The sequence below is a fragment of the Callorhinus ursinus genome, unplaced genomic scaffold, assembly GCF_003265705.2.
Source record: "Callorhinus ursinus isolate GAN/ISIS: 27379988/994484 unplaced genomic scaffold, GSC_fseal_2.0 scaffold32, whole genome shotgun sequence".
Classification (NCBI taxonomy): Eukaryota; Metazoa; Chordata; class Mammalia; order Carnivora; family Otariidae; genus Callorhinus; species Callorhinus ursinus.
In genome coordinates this window covers 9,402,538-9,423,403 of record NW_027397094.1, presented here as the reverse complement: position 1 = coordinate 9,423,403, position 20,866 = coordinate 9,402,538, and the positions used below count along the sequence as shown (strand labels likewise).

General features: G+C 36.6%; 1 pseudogene; it reads right to left on the bottom strand.

Annotated features, from left to right (window-relative positions):
- Positions 1–453: 453 nt before the first annotated feature.
- The window catches only part of LOC112807878 (MOB kinase activator 1B pseudogene), a 197,087-nt pseudogene continuing 176,674 nt past the window's right edge, over positions 454–20,866 (bottom strand).

Below are 20,866 nucleotides of genomic sequence, written 5' to 3'. Positions count from 1 at the left end.
AGCAACCTTGCAGTGAGACCTCCTTATCACATGGAAAATCATAATTCAGAATACAAATAATGTGATACTTCCTGCTCTATTCACTTACATAAAATCTTTTTCATGTGGCCTTAATACCCAAGAATCTGAAAACTAAATTAATATTTGCTTCCCTCTATGAGGTTGAAACTTGCCCCTTAGAAATAAATCTGAGCAGGGCGCCTGGGTGGCTCAGTTGGCTAAGCAGTTGCCTGCAGCTCAGGTCATGATCCTGGAGTCCCGGGATCGAGTCCCACATCCGGCTCCCTGCTTAGCAGGGAGTCTGCTTCTCCCTCTGACCCTCCCTCCTGTCATGCTCTCTCTCTCTCTCTCTCTCTCAAATAAATAAGTAAAATCTTTAAAAAAAAAAAAGAAATCTGAGCATACAAATTGTCTCATTTTATAGATCACATATTTTTTTTTTACACTCCACACACTTCATTTGAGGAACAACCTGCACAGCTCTTCATCCTTTTATAAGTCCTTTGAGGTGAGTTTTTCAATCAGTTCTTGGAGTGGTGCAAGTTCTCTTCTATCAATAAGGTTGAATTCCTGGACAAAAAAAAATAAAGTGCTTGAAAGATGTCTTGAGATGCGCTTCCTCCTGAAGTTGGATCACAGGGTCGAAATGCTGGTAATAAATGTGAGCATAAACCCTAAAGAGGCGTTTGAGTATATAGTTTTTGCCACAGACATGAAATTCTTCGGGAATGGGACACCAATTTTTGATGGAAATAATGTCTCATCATCCAACTGGTCCTGAACCCAAGTCATCAGGTAATCAATATACTTTGGCGCAGAGCACTTAATAGGCTTCTTTATGTTTGTTCCATCTGCCCAATGATACTCATGTTTTGAGCCACCTGACATCACTGGACAACTTTCCTCTGTACAGAAAACTGTGATTGTTCCATAAAGCATATTAATCTGATTGAAGAAATCCACAGTGTTCACTGCAACCCATTCATTTAGATCTTCCCCCTCGGGAAGCATGACAGCCATCCGGAGATTGCCACTACCAAGTGTGGCTTCTGCATGCTTTAGGAGTTCATACTGGTGAGAACCGTCTGGGATGTTCTTCTTTGGTTTAAACGTTTTAGAGGAGCGGCTGCCAAACAAGAAGCTCCTGTCGGCCGCGGCGTGGGCTGGGGGGCTCGGCGGTCTCCAGGCCTCCCGGCGGCGGCCAGGGAAGGAGAGGGGAGGAGAGAAGAGGAGAAGGAGAGGAGGAAGGGGAGCGCCAGCTGCTCGACGGCCACAACTCGTTCGGCTTTCCCAGTTCCGATGGCAGGCAGAGGGGGCGGCCGTGGGAAGCGCACGGCCTGAATCACTCACTGGCCGCGGAAGGAAAAGAAGGCGGGGAAAGGACCACACGCCTGCTCCCCGGAGAGCAGCCGCCGCGGCTTCTAGATCACATACTTTCTATGACTTATTTTGTCATATTTTCCATCCCCTCTTTATCAGGACACAGACTTTGTCTTTTCACCCCTCCATCTCGGCACAAATACATTATATATTTGATGGCCTGAATAAAAGAACAACTGGATGAATGAATGAACGTGACAGGTCTGGGATCTTGGTTAGCTCTGAAAATAGGGCACTGGCCCAAGCTCCAGAATCTAGGCCACGAAACTGTGGAGTCATAGGTGATTTCTTATTTCGTATATTCTATGCATATTATTTGATATCTTCTTTTACACCGGATATTTTTTCTGATTCCTCATATCATGTCCCCATTCCTCAGTGTTGGTCTTACATTTAGTAAGGACTGCCCAGAAGTGAAACTGTGGCCATGCTGACATTTTACTTTCTCAGCGGGGCTGTACGTTTCCTGAAGGTAAAAACTGTCCTTTTCTAACTCATGGCTGGACATGCAGTGGATGTTCAGAGACCTTAGTGAAGGTCTTTCTTTAAAGGCTTCACATCTGAAATGTTAGAGGCATTTTTGTATTCTGCCTAGCATTTCTCTTTTCTTTTTCCCGTAATATTTGGTTTGATTTATAAGGTAGTCCCATTAAATATTGCACCTTTGCTTAACAATTTCAGGAAAGCATAGGCAGACTGGAGACAGATAAATACGATTTTTAACAGATTCTATTATTTATATTCAATATTAATACCTTATCTACCTAATATTTGCAGTAAGAAATTTGAAAATTGTGGAACTCAAGTCACTGAACATTGACATAATTAATTGTTCTACCACTATCACATCTTCTAACAGGAAATGGCTGCTTTTTTTATGTTTCTACATGGGTAAAGAAAAGCACTTATTTTGTGTACATAAATAGTGATAATTTGCAAAATGGGTACCCAAAAGCAGTGTTAAAGGAAGAATATCTTAGCAGATTTTAACTGAGGCACTTTCTTCTTTCTGTGGCAAGGAGTCTTGCATCAAAATCACTAAGAAAAGATAATAATTTAGTTCCTAATTATAGCATTAAATATAGCATAGTTTATTTTCTGTTAGAAAGCATGTAATTCAAATTAAAAATAAAATATAATTTTACCTTCTGTTAAGCACTTAGAATTATTAAAAGGCCACTCTCACTACACTGATTTCCCTCAAAGTAACTTTTAACAGTTAACCACAAAAACAAATAAAGGTTTTATTTTAATCTCCCTTTATATGGCAATGATTTGAATATATTTTAGAAGTCATGCCACCCCCAAGATACTTAAAGGAGTAAGCTCAGTACAATTGAATTAGCCTGTATTCTGGGTTGTAATTGAGAATGAAATTGATCCCATTTTATCTGGAAATTTGTAAAATAAATTTGATTGGAGGTCACAACTCTTCAAAACATCTTTATTTTATAAGAGGTGAGAAAAAAGCCAAATTTCTATGAGAATCACACATTCTACTAAGTTTTCTAGACAATGCCTCAAATAACTACTATTGAATTTTCCTGTTGATAGGTTATGATTATTCATGAATTTTTATGCTTATATTCAGATAAGAGTGTTAAATCATTAGTCAATTTTTTTCCAAGGAAAGCGATGTATTTTAGCACCTTTTGGGTGGTTGTTACATTTACTAATTGTTGAAAATCCCAAATGCCTACCTTGAACATTCTCAAAGGAAACAGCTGTGATGTTTAGTTTAGGAGGTTCTAAACATAACCATATTCCCAACCTCACCTATTCTAATTTGATTTACTACAACATTCTTAACCTAAGATCCAAGAACTAGGTGTCAGTAGGTTCGTGAATATGGATGGGTTATTTTCACTGACCTGCAACCAAAATTTATCATTTCTGTCAGTGGTAAATCAGTCAACAAAGCACAGTAGCAACAACAGTGAATGTGAATTTGTCACAGATAGAAGCACATACATCTTCTTATCACATTATAGCTGTTGGAGATATCCTAAAATTAACATGTACACTCATCACCTTGCATTTATGTTGAATAGATCCACAACTAGGTCTTTGATGTACAAGACAGTTCCATTGATGGATTTATAAACACATGCATTATTATAACCCAAATTTATTTAAATATGTGTATGCACGCAGGTATAGACAACTCTGAGATCATGACCTGAGCCGAAATCAAGAGTTGGATGCTTAACTGACTGAGCCACCCAGGTGTCCCACCCTGATAGTGAGATTTTTAACAAAAGCATTTTTTAAATGAGATGCTCTGTGCAGTCATAATTTTATTTTACTGAGAGAAGAGGGAGTATCAATCCAGCATGTCAGTTAAGTGAAGGTGGGCGACAGAGTTAAGCAATTTCTATACTACATATATATTATCTATACAGTTTCCCACTGTTTCTACAAAAATGTTGCCGCCAGAATTAATGTATAATCGATAACAACAAACAATCTTCAATGAAAATATTTCAGGTGCTAGATGATTTTAAGTGTCATATTTCATAAGACCCATGAAACCGCACTAAGTGCAAATCAACTTGCTGTTAGAAAATTTTGAATAGACAAATAAGCCTCAGCTTTCAGAGTATGCAATAGTGACTTTCAAGACAGCATATTTACCCATGAAGATAGTATCATAACTTAACTTCTTTATGAACAGAACCTCCTTTATTACCATAGACATCAACAATGCTAAGCACAATCATTCCCAAATCCGTCAGCCTAAAATCCTTTTGAAAATTTTAACCAAAAGAAAAAGTTGTATTTAGAGGGAAGATGCATGCAATGGGAAAAAAATAATTAACTTGCATATTTGAAAAGCTCATCTAAAGACATCTGGCTAGGAGCTAGAGCCTTCATTTCCAGGAGTGAGGAACTTTGGATCAGGACTTAGGTTTGGGATAGAGTCCAGGTGTATCTGACTCATTATGAAAAAAATACAAGTCATTTAAAAATTATTTTCACCTCCGTTCACCTCCTAATATTGGAGACGATACTGATTTTTTGCTTAAGATTATTGTGTGCCCTGATAGGGAAAAGGAAAACAAAAGCATATTTAAAATAAAGTGCTATGACAAGAAGTCTTATAGCTTATGCAAGAAATTTGATAGAGGTTTTCCCAAATTTGATGACAAACCTAAAATTAATATCTTATGACATTAAGAGTAAATTATGAAGGAAAATTTTTTAATCAATTACACTAGAGAAAAGTTGAATTTTATTTCTATTCTCCTTATAGTCAATGACTACAAATTTTAATATGATCAAAGAGTGATTAAAAACTATTAAGCCAAAAAATGTATGAGAAAATTAAGTGAATGTGTCAGGCATTACAGTAATGGAAATATATTATTTTTCTGGATTATGTAATGTTTGTTAAACATCAGCTTTTTATATATATCATGTGCTTTGATTTTTGTTCTTATTCTAAAAGCTTATATTTTGTGTCTAAAGAAAAATAAATAAAGTGCTATGAAAATTTTAATAATAATTTGCAGAAATGAATTTGCAAGGTCTGAAAAAGAATTAAAAAATCAATGTAGGTTTCTAAATATAAATAAAGGTAATTTATCTCTTAAAATTGGAAGAATGCTTAATAGAAAAATAAAATTTAAATATAAAAATTTACATGTATAAAATAATTCCTTAATTATCAGATTTATTTAAAATGATTGTTTCTTTAATATCTTTCAATACTGGAATGAATATATTAACATAGAGTACAAGCTCCCCTAAAATTTTCATGTCACAATTCAACAAAGAGTTACTATCAACTATATAAAATATATTGTTCAATAGTTGCTGTTCTCAACTTGCAATGGATTTGTAGAGTAAAATTATTTTTTATTATTATCTGTATCTTAGTTTTCTAGTTGGAACAAAGCAAATGCAAAACTGAGACAGAGCTTTAATGCCAAATCATACTAGTCTTAATGTGACAGGGCATGGACAAATGTTTAAATTAACACCGTTTACTAAATATTGTTTCCTTGTCAAGCGCTGTGTTATATCCTAGGAAAACAAACAAAAATAAAGCCTAATTCCTGTCCCATGGGTCTCACAAGATGTTGAAGAAAATACGTAAATAATAAAACAGAAAGAGGAGAAAGTAAAATATTTCAGATCTCTTCTAGAACTACTAGTAGAGGAGAGGCAGAGCGTGTTTGGTTCCATAGAATCAGGATTTGTCCCTCACCCCAGATTTATGGTATTGTCATCACTCTACACCACAAGTCTTCTCCTCAGTGTTCTGCTAAAGCACACTCACGTCGCACGGGGTTTTTTGGCAGTAAACTTTACTCCGTGACTCTAATGAGTCTCCTGTATTAGGTTATATTTAGCTCCAACACTTGTTCAAATTCCACAGAGATCAGTTAAAATTTCTTTATGTAAAAGAAATATAAAACAAAAATATATTTTTGTTTCTATAATAACCCTTCTTTCAAAACTTACCACACATGAACAGAGCAATAAATACCAAAGACAATGAACTATGATATCTGATCTTAAGACAAATATTTATTAAAATGTTTATTTGTTACACGATAGAGACATGCTGCCAAATACTGAACACACCATCAACAACAACAGAAAGAATGGCTCTCCTTGGTTAGAGCCACGGGTTTTTCTAAATGACACATACAAAAGCACATGATGTTTGGATAATGTATTTTATACTTTGTTTTAAATGTCTTATATTTGACCAATAAAGGTGGAATACGGGGTACTAACTTGTTAAGTGTCTGCTGATGAGTCAGGCACTTTAGTAATGCATCATTTCACTTGATCCTCCCAATAATATTTTCATAATTTAGGTGAAATATTGAAGTTATAAAAGTTCACAGTGACATCAGTGAAAGAACTAATATGTGCTGAATATAGCTGAATATAAGATGTTGGAGATGTTAAAATAACCACGTCACCTCTAAATTTTTCCACAGAAATACCATTCTGCAAAATAAGGATTCCACAGAAGTTGAAAAAATTCATCATCAATAACGAAGAAAAATGGTAAGTCGGAGGAATAGAGTTTTCCTAGCTGGAGATAAGCTAACTTGCATTTTGAACAACCAGGAAGGAACTGTAATATAGATTTCTCAAAATATTTAGCCTAAGTCTGTTTTCATGACTCCCTGCAGATATACTGTGTTAGAGTATGCGCTATAGGAAGCATTCCACAGAAGCTATAAACAGAAATGTGGGGATGATGTATGAAGAGGGACAGGAAGGAGATGTGCCAAGAACTATCTTCGGGCTTTCTGTAGGTGGACAATCTTTAAGGAAAGTGATTGCTGTGGGCCAGAGGGAGAGGTAACGATTTCTAAAACTGGAAGTAGTGGCCCAAGTCCTCCTGCTGCTATGGATATTGCCCAACCCAACAGAAGAAGCAGATACTTCACTAAACGACTTCCACTTACGGCTACAGTGAAATTACTAGGATAGGGCATACCCTTTTGGCACACACACAGGAAGCCAGAAAACTGGACAGACTATATGAAAAATATCATTACCAGGCAGAGGACATGAGACAGGAATGACAGGATCCCCAAGAGAAAAGAAACCAATGAGGTAAACTCTGTGTCTTAGTCTGCTCAAGCTTCCATAACAAATACCAAAGACTTGGTAGTTTAGCCACCAATAATTTGCTCTCTCACAGTTCTGGAGGTTAGACGTCCCAGATCAAGGTGCCCACTGATGTGATTCCTGATGTGGACTCTCTTGCTGGTTTGCAGATGCCTTCTCGCTGTGTCCTCACATATCAGAAAGAGAGAGATCTCTCGTGTCTCTTCTTATAAGGACCTTATCTTGAATCAAGGCTCCACCCTTATGACCTAGTTTAACCTTAATCACCTCCAAATATTTCCAAATACAGTCACATTGGGGGTTGGGGTCTCAACATGCGTATGTGAAGGGAACATGAACTTTCAGTCTGTAACCCTGCATCACTCTACCTTTTTTCCTAAAGATATTTCTTAGACTATAATAGAGGGGTGAGGTTGGCTCTGTAGAACAAATGAATGCACCTCTCAAATCTCTGACTGCAAGGGTAATGAAGGCCCCAGCTCTGTCCTCAGAAATCTGTTGATGCATTTGCACAGACGCAACACTTCTCAAGGGTCGCTCTCAGTTAATAACTGAGCATGCCAGGAATATTAAGGCAGATCTATTCTGGGAGGTGCAGAGCAAGAAATAAGAAAATAACTTAAAATAGGGTAGAGACGTTATACAGTACAATATTGTAAAAAAAAATCAAGAGAGAAACTAAAAAGGATTAAGTATACACATACATATATACATAAATACATATATATGTATCTTAACAAGAAATATATATGTGTACATATGTATATATACAAAATTTAAGACATACGTGAGACTCAGAGGAACAAAATAAATTGAAATATATATATAGATGATCAGACTGAAATAAAAAAACAATATACACAAACCTACTGGTTCAACAAGGTTTCAGGATAAAAGATCAATATGAAGATGGATTTTATTTCTATATACTAGCAATACACAATAGGAGATAGAAATTAAAGGGTAGTAACTTTTAAAATGACAACCAAAATATGAAATACTTTGGGTTAGATCTGACAAAAGATCTCTCAACGGAAAGCTATAAATCATTCCTGAAAGAAATTAAGGAATACATAAATAAATGAAGAAATATACCCTGTCCATGAGTCAGAAGGATCAATATTATTAATAACAAGTCTCAAATTGATCTATAGATACGGTGTAATCATAATCACAATAAAGTTAGTTTCAGGGGTAGAATTTAGTGATTCATCAGTTGCATATAACACCCAGTGCTTATTACCTCAAGTGCCCTCCTTAATGCCCATCACCCAATTACCCCACTTACCTCCCCTCCAGCAACCCTCAGTTTGTTTCCTATACTTAAGAGTTTCTTATGGTTTGCTTCCCACTCTGTTTTTATCTTATTTTATTTTTCCTTCCATTCCCCTAGGTTCACCTGTTTTGTTTCTGAATTTTCACATATGAGTAAAATAATATGGTATTTGTCTTTCTCTGGTTGACTTATTTTGCTTAGCATGATACCCTCTAGTTCCAGTCATGTCACTGCAAATGGGAAGATTTCATTCTTTTTGATGGCTGAGTAATATTGCATTGTGATATATCTATCTATGAATTGTAGGTGGTATATATATATACCACCTCTTCTTTATCTATTCATCTGTCAATGGAAATCTGGGCTCTGTCCATGTTTTGGCTACAGTGCTGCTATAAACATTGGGGTACAGGTGCCCCTTTGAATTTTTTTGTATCCTTTGGATAAATACCTAGAAGTACAATTGTTGGGTCATAGGGTAGTTCTATTTTTAACTTTCTGTGAAACCCCCATAATGTTTTCCGGAGTGGCTGCATTCCCACCAATAGTGTTAAGAGGGTTCCCCTTTCTCTGCATCCTTGCCAACATCTGTTGTTTCCTGAGTTGTTCATTTTAGCCATTCTGACCGGTGTGAGGTGGTATCTCATTGTGGTTTTCATTTGTATTTCCCTGATGCCGAGTGATTCGAGCATGTTTTCATGTGTCTGCTGGCCATTTGTATGTCTTCTTTAAAGAAATGTCTGTTCATGCTTTCTGCCCATTTCTTGAATGGATGTTTTGTTTTTTGGGTATTGAGTTTGATAAGTTCTTTATAGATTTTGGATACTAGCCCTTTATCTGATATGTCATTTGTGATTATCTTCTCCCATTCTGTAGGTTGCCTGTTAGTTTTGTTGATTGCTTCCTTTGCTGTGCAGAAGCTTTTTATCTTGATGAAGTACCAAAAGTTCATATTCACTTTTGTTTCCCTTGCTTTGGAGACATGTCTTAAAAGAAGCTGCTATGGCCGATGTCGAAGAGGTTGCTGCCTGTGTTTTCCTCTAGGATTTTGATGATTCCTGTTTCACATTTAGGTTTTTTATCCATTTTGAGTTTATTTTTGTGTATGGTGTAAGAAAGTGGTCCAGTTTCATTCTTCTGCATGTGTCTGTCCAATTTTCCCAACACCATTTGTTGAAGAGACTGTCTTTCCATGTGTTTTTCCATTTTTTTGCGTCTTCCTCAATTCCTTTCATAAGTGTTCTATAGTTTTCAGGGTATAGATCTTTTACCTCTTTGGTTAGGTTTATTTCTAGGTATCTTATGGTTTTTGGTGCAATTGTAAATGGGATCGATTCCTTGATTTCTCCTTCTGCTGTCTCATTGTTAATGTATAAAAATGCAACTGACTTTTGTGCATTGATTTTATATCCAGGGACTTTGCTGAATTCCTGTATCAGTTCTAGCAAGTTTTGGTAGAGTATTTTGGGTTTTCTCATAGCGTATCATGTCATGAAACCAGGAATTTTTAAAGCAGTTGACAAGTTGTCTCTAAAATTCTTTTTTTGAAAGATTTATTTATTTATTTTAGAGAGAGAAGAAGGGAGAGAGAGCAGAGGGAGGGGCAGAGGGAAAGAATCCTCAAGTACATTCCCCACTGAGCATGGAGCTCAAGGCAGGACTCAATCCCAAGACCCTGTGATCATGACCTGAGCCAAAACCCCAAGTCTGATGTCTAACCAACTGAGACACTCAGGCACCCCTCTAAAATTCTTATGGAAATACAAAAGACCCAGAAAAGCCAGAACAACTTAGGAATTATTTTTGTCACTAAGACAGTGTGGGATAGGCCAAGAGCTAGACAAACATATCAGTGGGTTAGAAAAAGAGTATACAAACAGACCAGAATGTATACGGTCACTTCATTTTTGACAAAGGTTCATACACAATTCAATGGAGAAAGGCTAGTCTTTTCAGCAAAAGATACCTGAACAGTTAGACATCCACTAAAAATGTAACTTTAATCCAAATGTCACAATGTATATAAAAATTAACTTAAATTGGATCACAGACCTAAATGTAAAACTAAAATTGAAATTTCTAAAGGAAAATTTAGGAGAAAGTCTTCACAACTTTGGGTTTGCCAAAGACTTCTTAGATCAACATCTAAAGAAAACCAATAAAAGGAAAATTTCGTGAATTGGACTTTTCCAAATTAAGAAACTTTTCGCTTCCAAGGGTTATGAAAAGACAAGCCATGAATTAGGAGTAAATATTTGCACAATCATTTACTTGATAAAGGACTTGAACCCAGTACATATAAAGAGCCTTCACAATTCCTTTTTTTTTTTAAGATTTTTTATTTATTTATTTGACAGAGAGATAGAAGCACTAGCAGGCAGAAAGGCAGGCAGAGGGAGAAGCAGGCTCCCTGCTGAGCAGGGAGCCCAATGCGGGACTCCATCCCAGGACGCTGGGATCATGACCTGAGCCGAAGGCAGACGTCCAACAACTGAGCCACCCAGGTGCCCAGAGCCTTCAAAATTCCATTGAGAAAACAAACCAATAAAAAATAGTTGGGGGGGGGCAGGAGGGAGGATTTGAACAGCTATTTCACCAAAAATGATGGCAAATTAGCACATTAAAAAGGTCCTCAATATCCTTAGCTATTAAGGGAGTGAAAATTAAAATCACAATGAGGGATCAAAATGCACCTAGTAGAATAAAACACAATTCTTAAAAAAAAAGAAGAAGAAAAATCTGACCATACTAAGTGTTGACAAAATTTGTGCTGCAATTAGAACGTTCATATATGGTTGACAGGAATATAAAAAAGGTACAACCATTTTGGAAAACTCTTGAGGTTTTTGTTAAAATGTGAAATATACTCCTAATAGATAGACCACCCATCTCACTCCTACATATTTATCTAGGAGAAATTGGAGCACAGACCTAAATGTAAAACCAAAGCTAAAAAACTAAAATTTTCATTTCTAAAATGAAAATTTAGGACAAAAATATATCTGTAGAAAAACTTGCACATGATGTCTATAGCAGCTTTGTGATGTCCATTGGACATCACAAATGTCCATCAATAGATGAATGGATAACAAGTTGTAGTGCATTGATACAACTGAATATTATTTGATTTGGAGAACAAAGACAAGAGAAATGTAGGGAAAAAATTACATTTCCTTTGTAGCCCATGGACAAGTACTTGAGACAGGCAGGGTGACCTTCCTCCAGGAACTCAACTTCCTCAATGTGAATACTTTGCTAGAGTCAAAAGGCACATTAGCCTTATCTCCAGGATCCAGTAAATCTTCTTTAACATATAAAAATTCTTTTGGAGGGTGCTTGCATGGCTCAGTCGGTTAAGCGTCTGCCTTCAGCTCAGGTCATGATCTCGGGGTCCTGGGATCGAACCCCTCATCTGGCTCCCTGCTCAGGGGGAGTCTGCTTATCACCTCTCCCTTTGCCTCTCTCTCCCACACTCATGCTCTCTCTCTCTCTCTCTCTCTCTCTCTCTCAAATAAACAAAATCTTTTTTAAAAAATTCCTTTGGAAACTTCCTCTATTTCTACCCCGCCACACACACACACACACACGATATATGTTAGCAATCATCCTCCATGCATATGGCCCACTGATATAGATCTGAAGGGTCTCATGACTAAGGTTTTACCAGGCAATAGTAAGTGACTTTTCCTAACAGTAGCTAGCCCCTTAAGGTCCTGAAAACCTTGCTTCCCAAATTCCTTAAAGACTTACACTATCCCTAATCTCCTCTCAACTTGAAAGTATATACTCTGTCACTCCTCACAATCCCAGTGCAGCCCTGTCTACCCACGGGTCCCATCCCCATGCTTTAATAAAACCACCTTTTTTGTACTGAAGACATCTCAAGAATTCTTTCTTGACCATTGGCTTCTGAACCCCAACATTTCACATCCTTATTCAGCAATGAAAAGAATAAACTATTGATGAATCTCAAAATAACTATTTGGAGTCTTAAGTCACAAAAAATACAGTACATACTATATGATTCCATTTATATAACATTCCATTTTCATTCTAATTTTTTTTATTATTAAGTAAACTTCACCTCCAATGCGGGGCTTGAACTCACAACGCCAAGATTAAGAATTGCATGCTCTATAGACTGAGGCAGCCAGGTGTCCCTCCATTTTCAGGCTAGAAAAGGGAAACTAATTTATGATAACACAGAGAAGATCAATGGTTGCCTCAGAACAGGACACAGATGAGAGGGAACAGAATATTCAGCTTATTGTATGTCAATTATACCTTATGAAAGCTGTTGAAAATAAACATAGTATTTCTTCCACCATCTTAAAAGAATAAGCAGTCTAGCTTATCAGTGGTCAGTGGTAAGTCATTGGTTAGAGGTAAATCAGTGAAATTCTAGAAAGAGCCAAGTTTATTATTATTTTTTTATTTTTAAAGATTTTATTTATTTATGTGACAAAGAGAGAGACAGCACAAGCAGGGGGAGTGACAAGCAGAGGCAGAGGGAGAAGCAGGCTCCCTGCAGAGCAAGGGGAGCCTGATGTGGGACTCGATCCCAGGACCCCGGGATCGTGACCTGAGCTGAAGGCAGTCGCTTAACCAACTGAGCCATCAGGTGCCCAAAGAAACAGCCAAGTTTATGAGTTAACCACAGAATAGGGTGACATTTGTAACAATGTAAGAAAAATGATTTAGTCACCATAAATCAATAATCTAGTGGAAAAAAGGCAGGATTGTAGTGGCTTAGAGCACAGATTACAGACTTTGTACAATTAACGCTGGCTCCACCATTTAATAGTACTATGACTTTTGAAAAGTCAAATTTGTCAAAGAACCAAACAAGATTAAATTAAAGAAATTTAATTTAACCTTGACCTCTAACTAACAATATCCCTAAAAATTAGCTCACATAAAGGATCATAGATTTATACATAAAAGCAAAGACCATGAAATTTCTAGAAGAAAATAAAGGAGGAAAATCTCGTCATTTCTGATGGTTGAAATAGCTCCAGTCAGAGACAAGGAAGCTACCAGAAAAAGTATTCTCACGGCCAGGCAGAGAGCCTGAAAATGATGGGTTATGCACCAGATAGGACATACCTTCAGTTTTCATTTATGAAGAACAGAATTGTTGTTTTAACCCATCTCAGAGAAGAATATCATGAAGAAATAATACTTAATCCTCTTATTCAAAATTCAAAGAAAACAAAAGATTATATATCTCACTAATTCTTGCGTTTCCAGTCTTGCATTCTCAAGCCAAGCCTGGGGCTTGCTTACATTTCTTTTTCCTTCTTAAGTTGACTTGGTGCTCTAGGAAGAACATTGTCTTTGAAGTCATACAGAGCTGTGTTCAAATACCAGCTCTACTATTTATTAGCTGGGCTACCTGAAGCAATTATTTTAAACATTCTGTCTTGTCAAAAAGGAAAAATGAGGTGGGGTGGGGTGGAGAATACGTTCTACCAAGTACAGTGAACATGGGGACAGTATGTGTCTGACTGCAGTCATTTTAAAAAGGTAGTCTTCCTAAAAAAAATAATAAAGTAAGATAAAAAGTTAGTCTCTCTTTTTTTTTTTTTTTTTGAATATCAAACCTAATATTTTGTTTGTGACCCTAGCCAGCCTAGCTTTTCTTCAATCCTTCAAGAACCATTCAGGGTAAAAATTATTTTAGCACTATCTTATAGGTAATGCTAGCATTTTCACTGTCCCTTTGTATTATCCTTTACCTTTTTTGGTTTTTGTTTTTCAGAATTCATAACATCAGGACAGAGGGAAAATGGCCCATTTTGTCTTATTTATGTAAATGGGAACAACCAGTGACATAGAAACAATTGAAACCTTAAGTAGCAACCCGTCACATTCTTTGTTACAACCTCCTTCCAAAACAGACCACTTATCAAGAAGGGAACAAGTAAAAATTTAACAAATGTCCCTCCTTTCCATTCCTCTCCTCTTTTACCCAGCTCCCTGCTGACCCTCTCTTAAAGCTGTAAATTTTTATAAAAGCAATCAGACACTTTTAGCAAAAGAAGGAAAAAAAAGTAGTGCTTGAATTATCAACAACAGGAAATGAGTTTTTCATAATCAAGAGCAACCTGTTTTTCAGGAACCAGTACAAGACCATCTTGTGGTATGTCTGTGACCATGCTTCCATTAGCCAAAACACCTTCACAACTATTATCTCTCACAGCAGCATCAAAAAGCCTTTCAGTCGAAAGAAAGAAAGGCTGATGGTATTTTTCCTCTCATAAGCAGGAGCTACTGTCATTGTTCAAGGTCGACATACAGAAAAGAAAGTAGAAACTGAGGGAAAAGAATGTGAGGAGCTCTTAGGAGAAGAGAAAAAATGTTGAAGAGGCTTGCACAAAAGCAGCAAATTTGTATTATCTTTCACAGAAATGATCAAAAATATCAAAATAAGTGTATAATATAAAAATTTCTTTTTAAACTAATTATGATTATTCTGACGGCTAACTTACCAAGGGGGGTGGAGGGGAACTCAATGTAATAGGTTAATTTCCTATTGATGTGTAATATTCATATTATTTTGATAATGCAGAAGTATAAAACATTGTATTTTATATTTATATTTTATATTTTCACGACAGAAGATGTTTTCAGATACTACAGAACTTTTACCTTTAAAACGTACTAGGGTACCTGGCTGGCTCAGTCAGTGCAGCATGGGACTCTTGATCTCAGAGTTGTGAGTTTAAGTCCCATGTTGGGTGTGGAGCTACTTAAAACAATAAAATAAAATAAAACAAAATAAAATAAAATACACTGTGATTATTTACAAAAATTCTATCAATTTCTCATATCTCTGAGCACAGATATCTAGTATCTGATATAGCTATTGAATGCTTACTACATAATAGGTTCTCTGCTAAATAATTTATAGAGATTATTTTATTTTATTCTCACAACAGCTTCAAGTGATTTTTATTATCATCTTTATTTTGCACTTGTGAAAACTGACACTTAAAGGAGATGGCCCTCCAGGATCACTCCATCGGTAACTAGTGAAGTTTATATTTTAAAATGATGCCTTTCTGCCTACCAAGTTCAAGGCATTGACCTAATGTCTCCATGAAAAGCTGCTTCCATTTGTTCTCTTAATCCGTCTTTACCTTCATTTATGTGAGCCCTTCCGTAGTAACTTTTTTTTTTTTTTTGAGAGAGAGAGAGCGCGCGCAAGCATTGGGGGAAGGAGACGAAGGGAGAGAGAGAATCTGAAGCCAACTCCACACCCAGCATGGAGCCCAATGTGGACTCATTCTCACCACCCTGAGATCATGACCTGAAGTGAAATCAAGAGTCAGACGCTTAACTGACTTGAGACACCCAGGTGCCCCCATAGTCACTATTTCTTAAATCATGTTCCCTCTTTGCAAATTGAAATATAAAACTACAATTTCACTCTTATGAAACCTTAATAACAAAAACTACTTTTCTAGGACTTCAAGTCCATAAATTTCATATTTAAAAGAATAATCTTGAAAAGGTAAAATAATGACTCACACAAATTTGAAATGCACACATATCAAATATTAACTCATTAATGTGGGGACCAGTAAGATGTTACAAGGGTTTCAAAGGAGAATCCAAAGAGCATGCATGTATTTAGGCAGAGAGAATTACTGACATAAATTCCCCTATAGATGCAAAACTGGCCAATATCAGCAAGGCAATAATCAACCCTATCTCCAAGGAAATTTGTATTCCTATGGGCAGATCATTTGTATTAATATCAGTATTTGACAATTTACAGAAGAGCTCAAAAACAGTGAAAGGCACAGAGATTCAACAGGATCACAAACTCAATGCCTGGTTTTATCTATTTATTTTATATTTTTAAAGATTTTACTCATTTACTTGACAGAGAGAGAGGGAGGGCTCACAAGTAGAGGGAGCAGCAGAGGGAGAGGGAGAGGGAGAAGCAGGCTCCCTGCCGAGCAGAAAGTCCAAGGAGGAGCTCGATCCTAAGACCCTGGGATCATGACCCGGGCCGAAGGCAGATGCTTAACCAACTGAGCCACCCAGGTGCCCCATCAATGCCTAGTTTTATTTTAAAGACACCCAGGAATCTTTTCATCCATTTCAAAGTCTCTCACAATTTTCCCCTAAATTCTCTAATTTTACCTAATTCAGAAAATTGAATTTTTAAAAAAGGAAAATGGAGGAGGGGTTGACTGACTTAACAGAGATCACCAGAGCCAACAGTCCAACAGTGTTAACTTGGAGGAATCATCACAAATGTGTACCTCCTTTCCCTCTGAAATCTCACTAACTTACAGTGCAGAAATGAGAAAAAAAAAAAAAAAAGCAACCTCCTTCAAAAATAGAGAAAGTCAGGGCAAAAAAGTTGGACCATTGGCATCCTACAAAGAGCAGTGTACAAGCCTGCTAACCCTTGCCTCCCACAGGAGATCTATCTGCCCTTAATTTTTATAGAAATTTAACCAGAAAAGCTCTGGGCTCAGTAACATCAAGAGCACTTGATGGAAGAGGGTTAGCCCAGAAATGAAAACAGGAGGATTAAGTGAAAGATGCCCTAGTGAATGGTGAGAAGTGTTGCACCTCATATCTCTTAAGACCCTAGATATGACTTAAGCCCCGAGACTTGAGGATTCTTCTCTCAAGACACTGAAAGTTCCCAAAGAAATGACCTTCATGTACTGAGACTGCGGATCTGCCAAGTTATTGCCTAATAAGCAAGAGACCCACCGGGTAGCAAGTGTTGAGGAGAGCAAACCTTCCCTCCACTCTGTTAGATTCTTCTCCGGGAACTTGCAAATTAAACTGACAGAAGTTAGATCAACAAGAGACCTGTGGACTCAAAGAGGAGATTTGAATTTGGGGCTTAGATACCATCTCAACGGGGGATAGGAGGAGCAGAGTGGTACTTCCAAGAGAACAAATGACTTATTTGTGGGGTGCGGGGGGAGAAAGGGTACTTACGGGAAAACAAATGAATTTTGGAAAAACATGGACCCTTATGAGAACAGAAGGGCGATGTGATAGTTTTGTGACACTGTGTGTGGTGCTGACTACTCCTCTCTGAGAAGAGATTAGAGTTGCTCTGGGGAAGCAATTTAGGACAACTGAGTTCTTTCTGGAGGCTCTGCTTATAGGCAGCTAGGGATTTTAAGAACTCAAATACCTTCAGCTCGAAATAATTTTTATGCCACAATGACTTCTTGAGGACCCCTTCACAAGCCTTCCCCACACCCTACCCTTAGAGCAATGGAAATTAGGTACTACTTACAATAGCAACAACAGCAAAAACCTACAAAGTACGTAAGAATTAGCACTTCTCTGTGCCCTATGGACAGTTCCACACATCACTAATTTAATGCCTGTGTTTTAAGATAAGATGAATCATTAAACAGCCTGACAAAGGAAAAACAAGGGAAAGATCTAATCAATGTATTTATATTTTGGAAAGGGCTATTTCTTTTCTGGTTCAGTGTGACATAAAAGGCATAAAATTGCCTAAGTAAGAAAATGCCTTTGGCTACAAACTTGAGGGAAGGATAAGAGAAGGAAAGACATTAAGAAATGATAATGTTTTAAGATGTTATATTAGTTATGCTTTCATAGCTTTTTGAGCTCGGAATGTCACAGAACTACTTGAGCAATTATATCATGAATCACCTGTCAGTTAGAAGCAGCAAAATACAGACATGGCATACTAGAAATGGACAAAATCTTAAGCATCATTTATTCCAACTGCTTCATTTCACAGGAAAGCAAACCAAATTCCAATGAGGCTAAAAAAAGTCCCATAAGAGCTCAAAGCATGCTCAAATTTCCACAGGTCACCTGTCTTTGGCTAGCCCGTTTCAGTATTTTAAGAGGTAGAAAAACACAAATCGGTCTCCATTAATTACAGATTAGGAAACCAAAACACAGATATTAAAGGACTTTATTTAGAACCATATATAATTTAATGTCTTGGTTTCTCTGACCTAGGACACTTACCATTAAACCATGCTGGCATGTCTTAACTGATGAAAAATAAGATTAAAAAAGTTTTGTTTTGGGGGCACCTGGGTGGCTCAGCCAGTAAAGCATTTGCCTTCGGCTCAGGTCATGGTCCCGGGGTTCTGGGACCGATCCCCACCATGGACTCCATGATCAGCAGGGAGCCTGCTTCTCCTCCCCCCCACCCCGCTTGTGCTCTATCTCATTCTCTCTAATAAATAAATAAAATCTTTTTTAAAAAGTTTTGTTTTTTATCAAAATAAATCAGGTAATCTCTAGTTGCTTGGTCACCAGGGAACTGGAAGGTCTAAATTACCAAATTTCCTCAATATCACCATGTAATGCATATTATTTTTTAATTTTTTTTCTGGAATACCATGCATATAGGATTTTCTTTCTTTATGAAAATCAGTGTAATATGTTAATTTATACATTTTCAAATTTTCTGTTCAAAATTAAATAGCAAATAAATTTGTGCCCATTTTATATTTATAAAAACTAAAACTTTACATAGCTTAATTCTCTTTCAACTCTTATGACCAAAGCAATTGGTGTTTTCATTATATTTTCACATATCAAAATCCTTGGAATCCCTTATAGGGTCTATAGGGATTTTTTCAGATTTTCTTCTATATTACACATCAAATTGATTCTTTTATCCAGAAGTTTTATCTTTACATTTATTCAAAAGTTTTTATATCCTCCAATGTATCTTATTATATATCAGCAACACTCAACTTTTTATGTTGTTCTTTGATATATTCTGACATATGTTCATGAACTTTTACCATCACATTTGTCTTATACATTTTGATAGAGTGATATGGTCTAAACTTCATGTTTTGTTAAATTAATAATTCTTTAAAAGTATTATGCTAATTTTGATCAGGATTGTAATAAATATGCAAAGGAATTTGAGAACAGTTGAAACATTTCAAATATCTCTCCTTTCCATTAAGTAAAATATATCTCCCCATGTAATTGTTTCCTCTTTCTAAGAAAAACTCCTGTTATTTCACACACTTATATACATCCCCAAGCAACATTAATTATTCAGTATTTATTCATTTTTATTATGAAGGAGAAATCACTTTTTGGTGATTTAACTTATACCTGGTGATCAGAGGAGTAAGGGAACATCAGGGATATATATATTTTTCTATTTTATACTTATATGTATAATATATTTAATTATCACCTTCTTTGGGGAAGAAGTAGAGTGATCAATATCTTAGGCTTAGGGGGCAAAAGCCCAACACGCATGCTCAGCTGTTTATTGCCACTGAATCCCCATGGTGTGACACCATGCCTATTATTAGAAATCATAAATATTGGATGTGCATCACCTTTCTTCAGCTCAATGTCTTCAATAAAATCAGGACAGTGCTACTCCAGATGCTGTCTTTAGTGACTTAGCTATTTTCATTTAACGTCATATATTTGAGAGTCATCCATGTTGCTTTGTGCAAACATTTGTTTATCCTTCCTGTGATCTAATATTTTATTATTTTGTGGACATATTATAATTTATTTATTCATTCTAATGTGGATGGATTACTCGGTAGTCTTTGGCATGGAACTATTGCAGCAATGTTGCTGTGAACATATTAATATGTACCCATTGTATGCATTTATACACATCTCTGCTGGCTTTCGCTCAGGGGTAGCGCTGCTGAACCATGGGTGAGGCATATGTTCAGCTTTACTAAATACTGCCAAACAATTTCCTAAAATGATTTAACAATTTTTAACCCACAAATGATGTTATTCCATTTCCTAACCAACGCTACCACCTACCTAAAATAGATTCTTCTGTATGATGTGATGAAGGGGTCAAAAATAGGGTTTTTTTCGTATAGATATCCAATTTATACTGCACCATTTTATTTTTTTTAAGATTTCATTTATTTATTTGACACAGAGAGAAAAAGAGCATAAGTAGGCAGAGCGGCAGGCAGAGGAGGAGGGAGAAGCAGGCTCCCTGAGGGGCAGGGAGCCCGACGCAGGGCTCGATCCCAGGACCCTGGGATCATGACCTGAGCTGAAGGCAGCCACTTAACCGACTGAGCCACTGAGGCACCCCTATACTGCACCATTTTATAAATGCTGTTCTTTCCCCATCCTATAGTTCATCTTTGTTGTAAGTCAAATGTCTAGCATATGTGTGGAACAGTTGTTGACCTACCTACTATATTCATTGGTCTGTTTTCCTATCAACATTATACTAGTTAGCATAGCGTTATAATAAGTAATGTTTTCTGCTGGTTTAAATTCTCCAACTTTGTTTTTTAAGATTGATTTTTGGCCATTCTTATGTATTCATGCTTATAATAAATTTTCAAGTGAATCTTTTATTTTCTGTTCTTTGATGTGATTTTGTGATTGAACCACAGATCAGTTTGAAAGAAGAGACAGATTTGGAATATAGATTTTTTTTTCAATTTAGGAATATAACCTATTCCTCTGATTTTCTTCTGTCTTAATTTCTCAAAGTATGTTTTCTAGCTGTTCCCATGGAGGCCTGTGATAGATAATAGTCAATGACCTTCACCCTTTGGTAATCTCCCCCCGATGAATGTGGGAAGATTCTATATAGGAAAAGTAACTTCTATG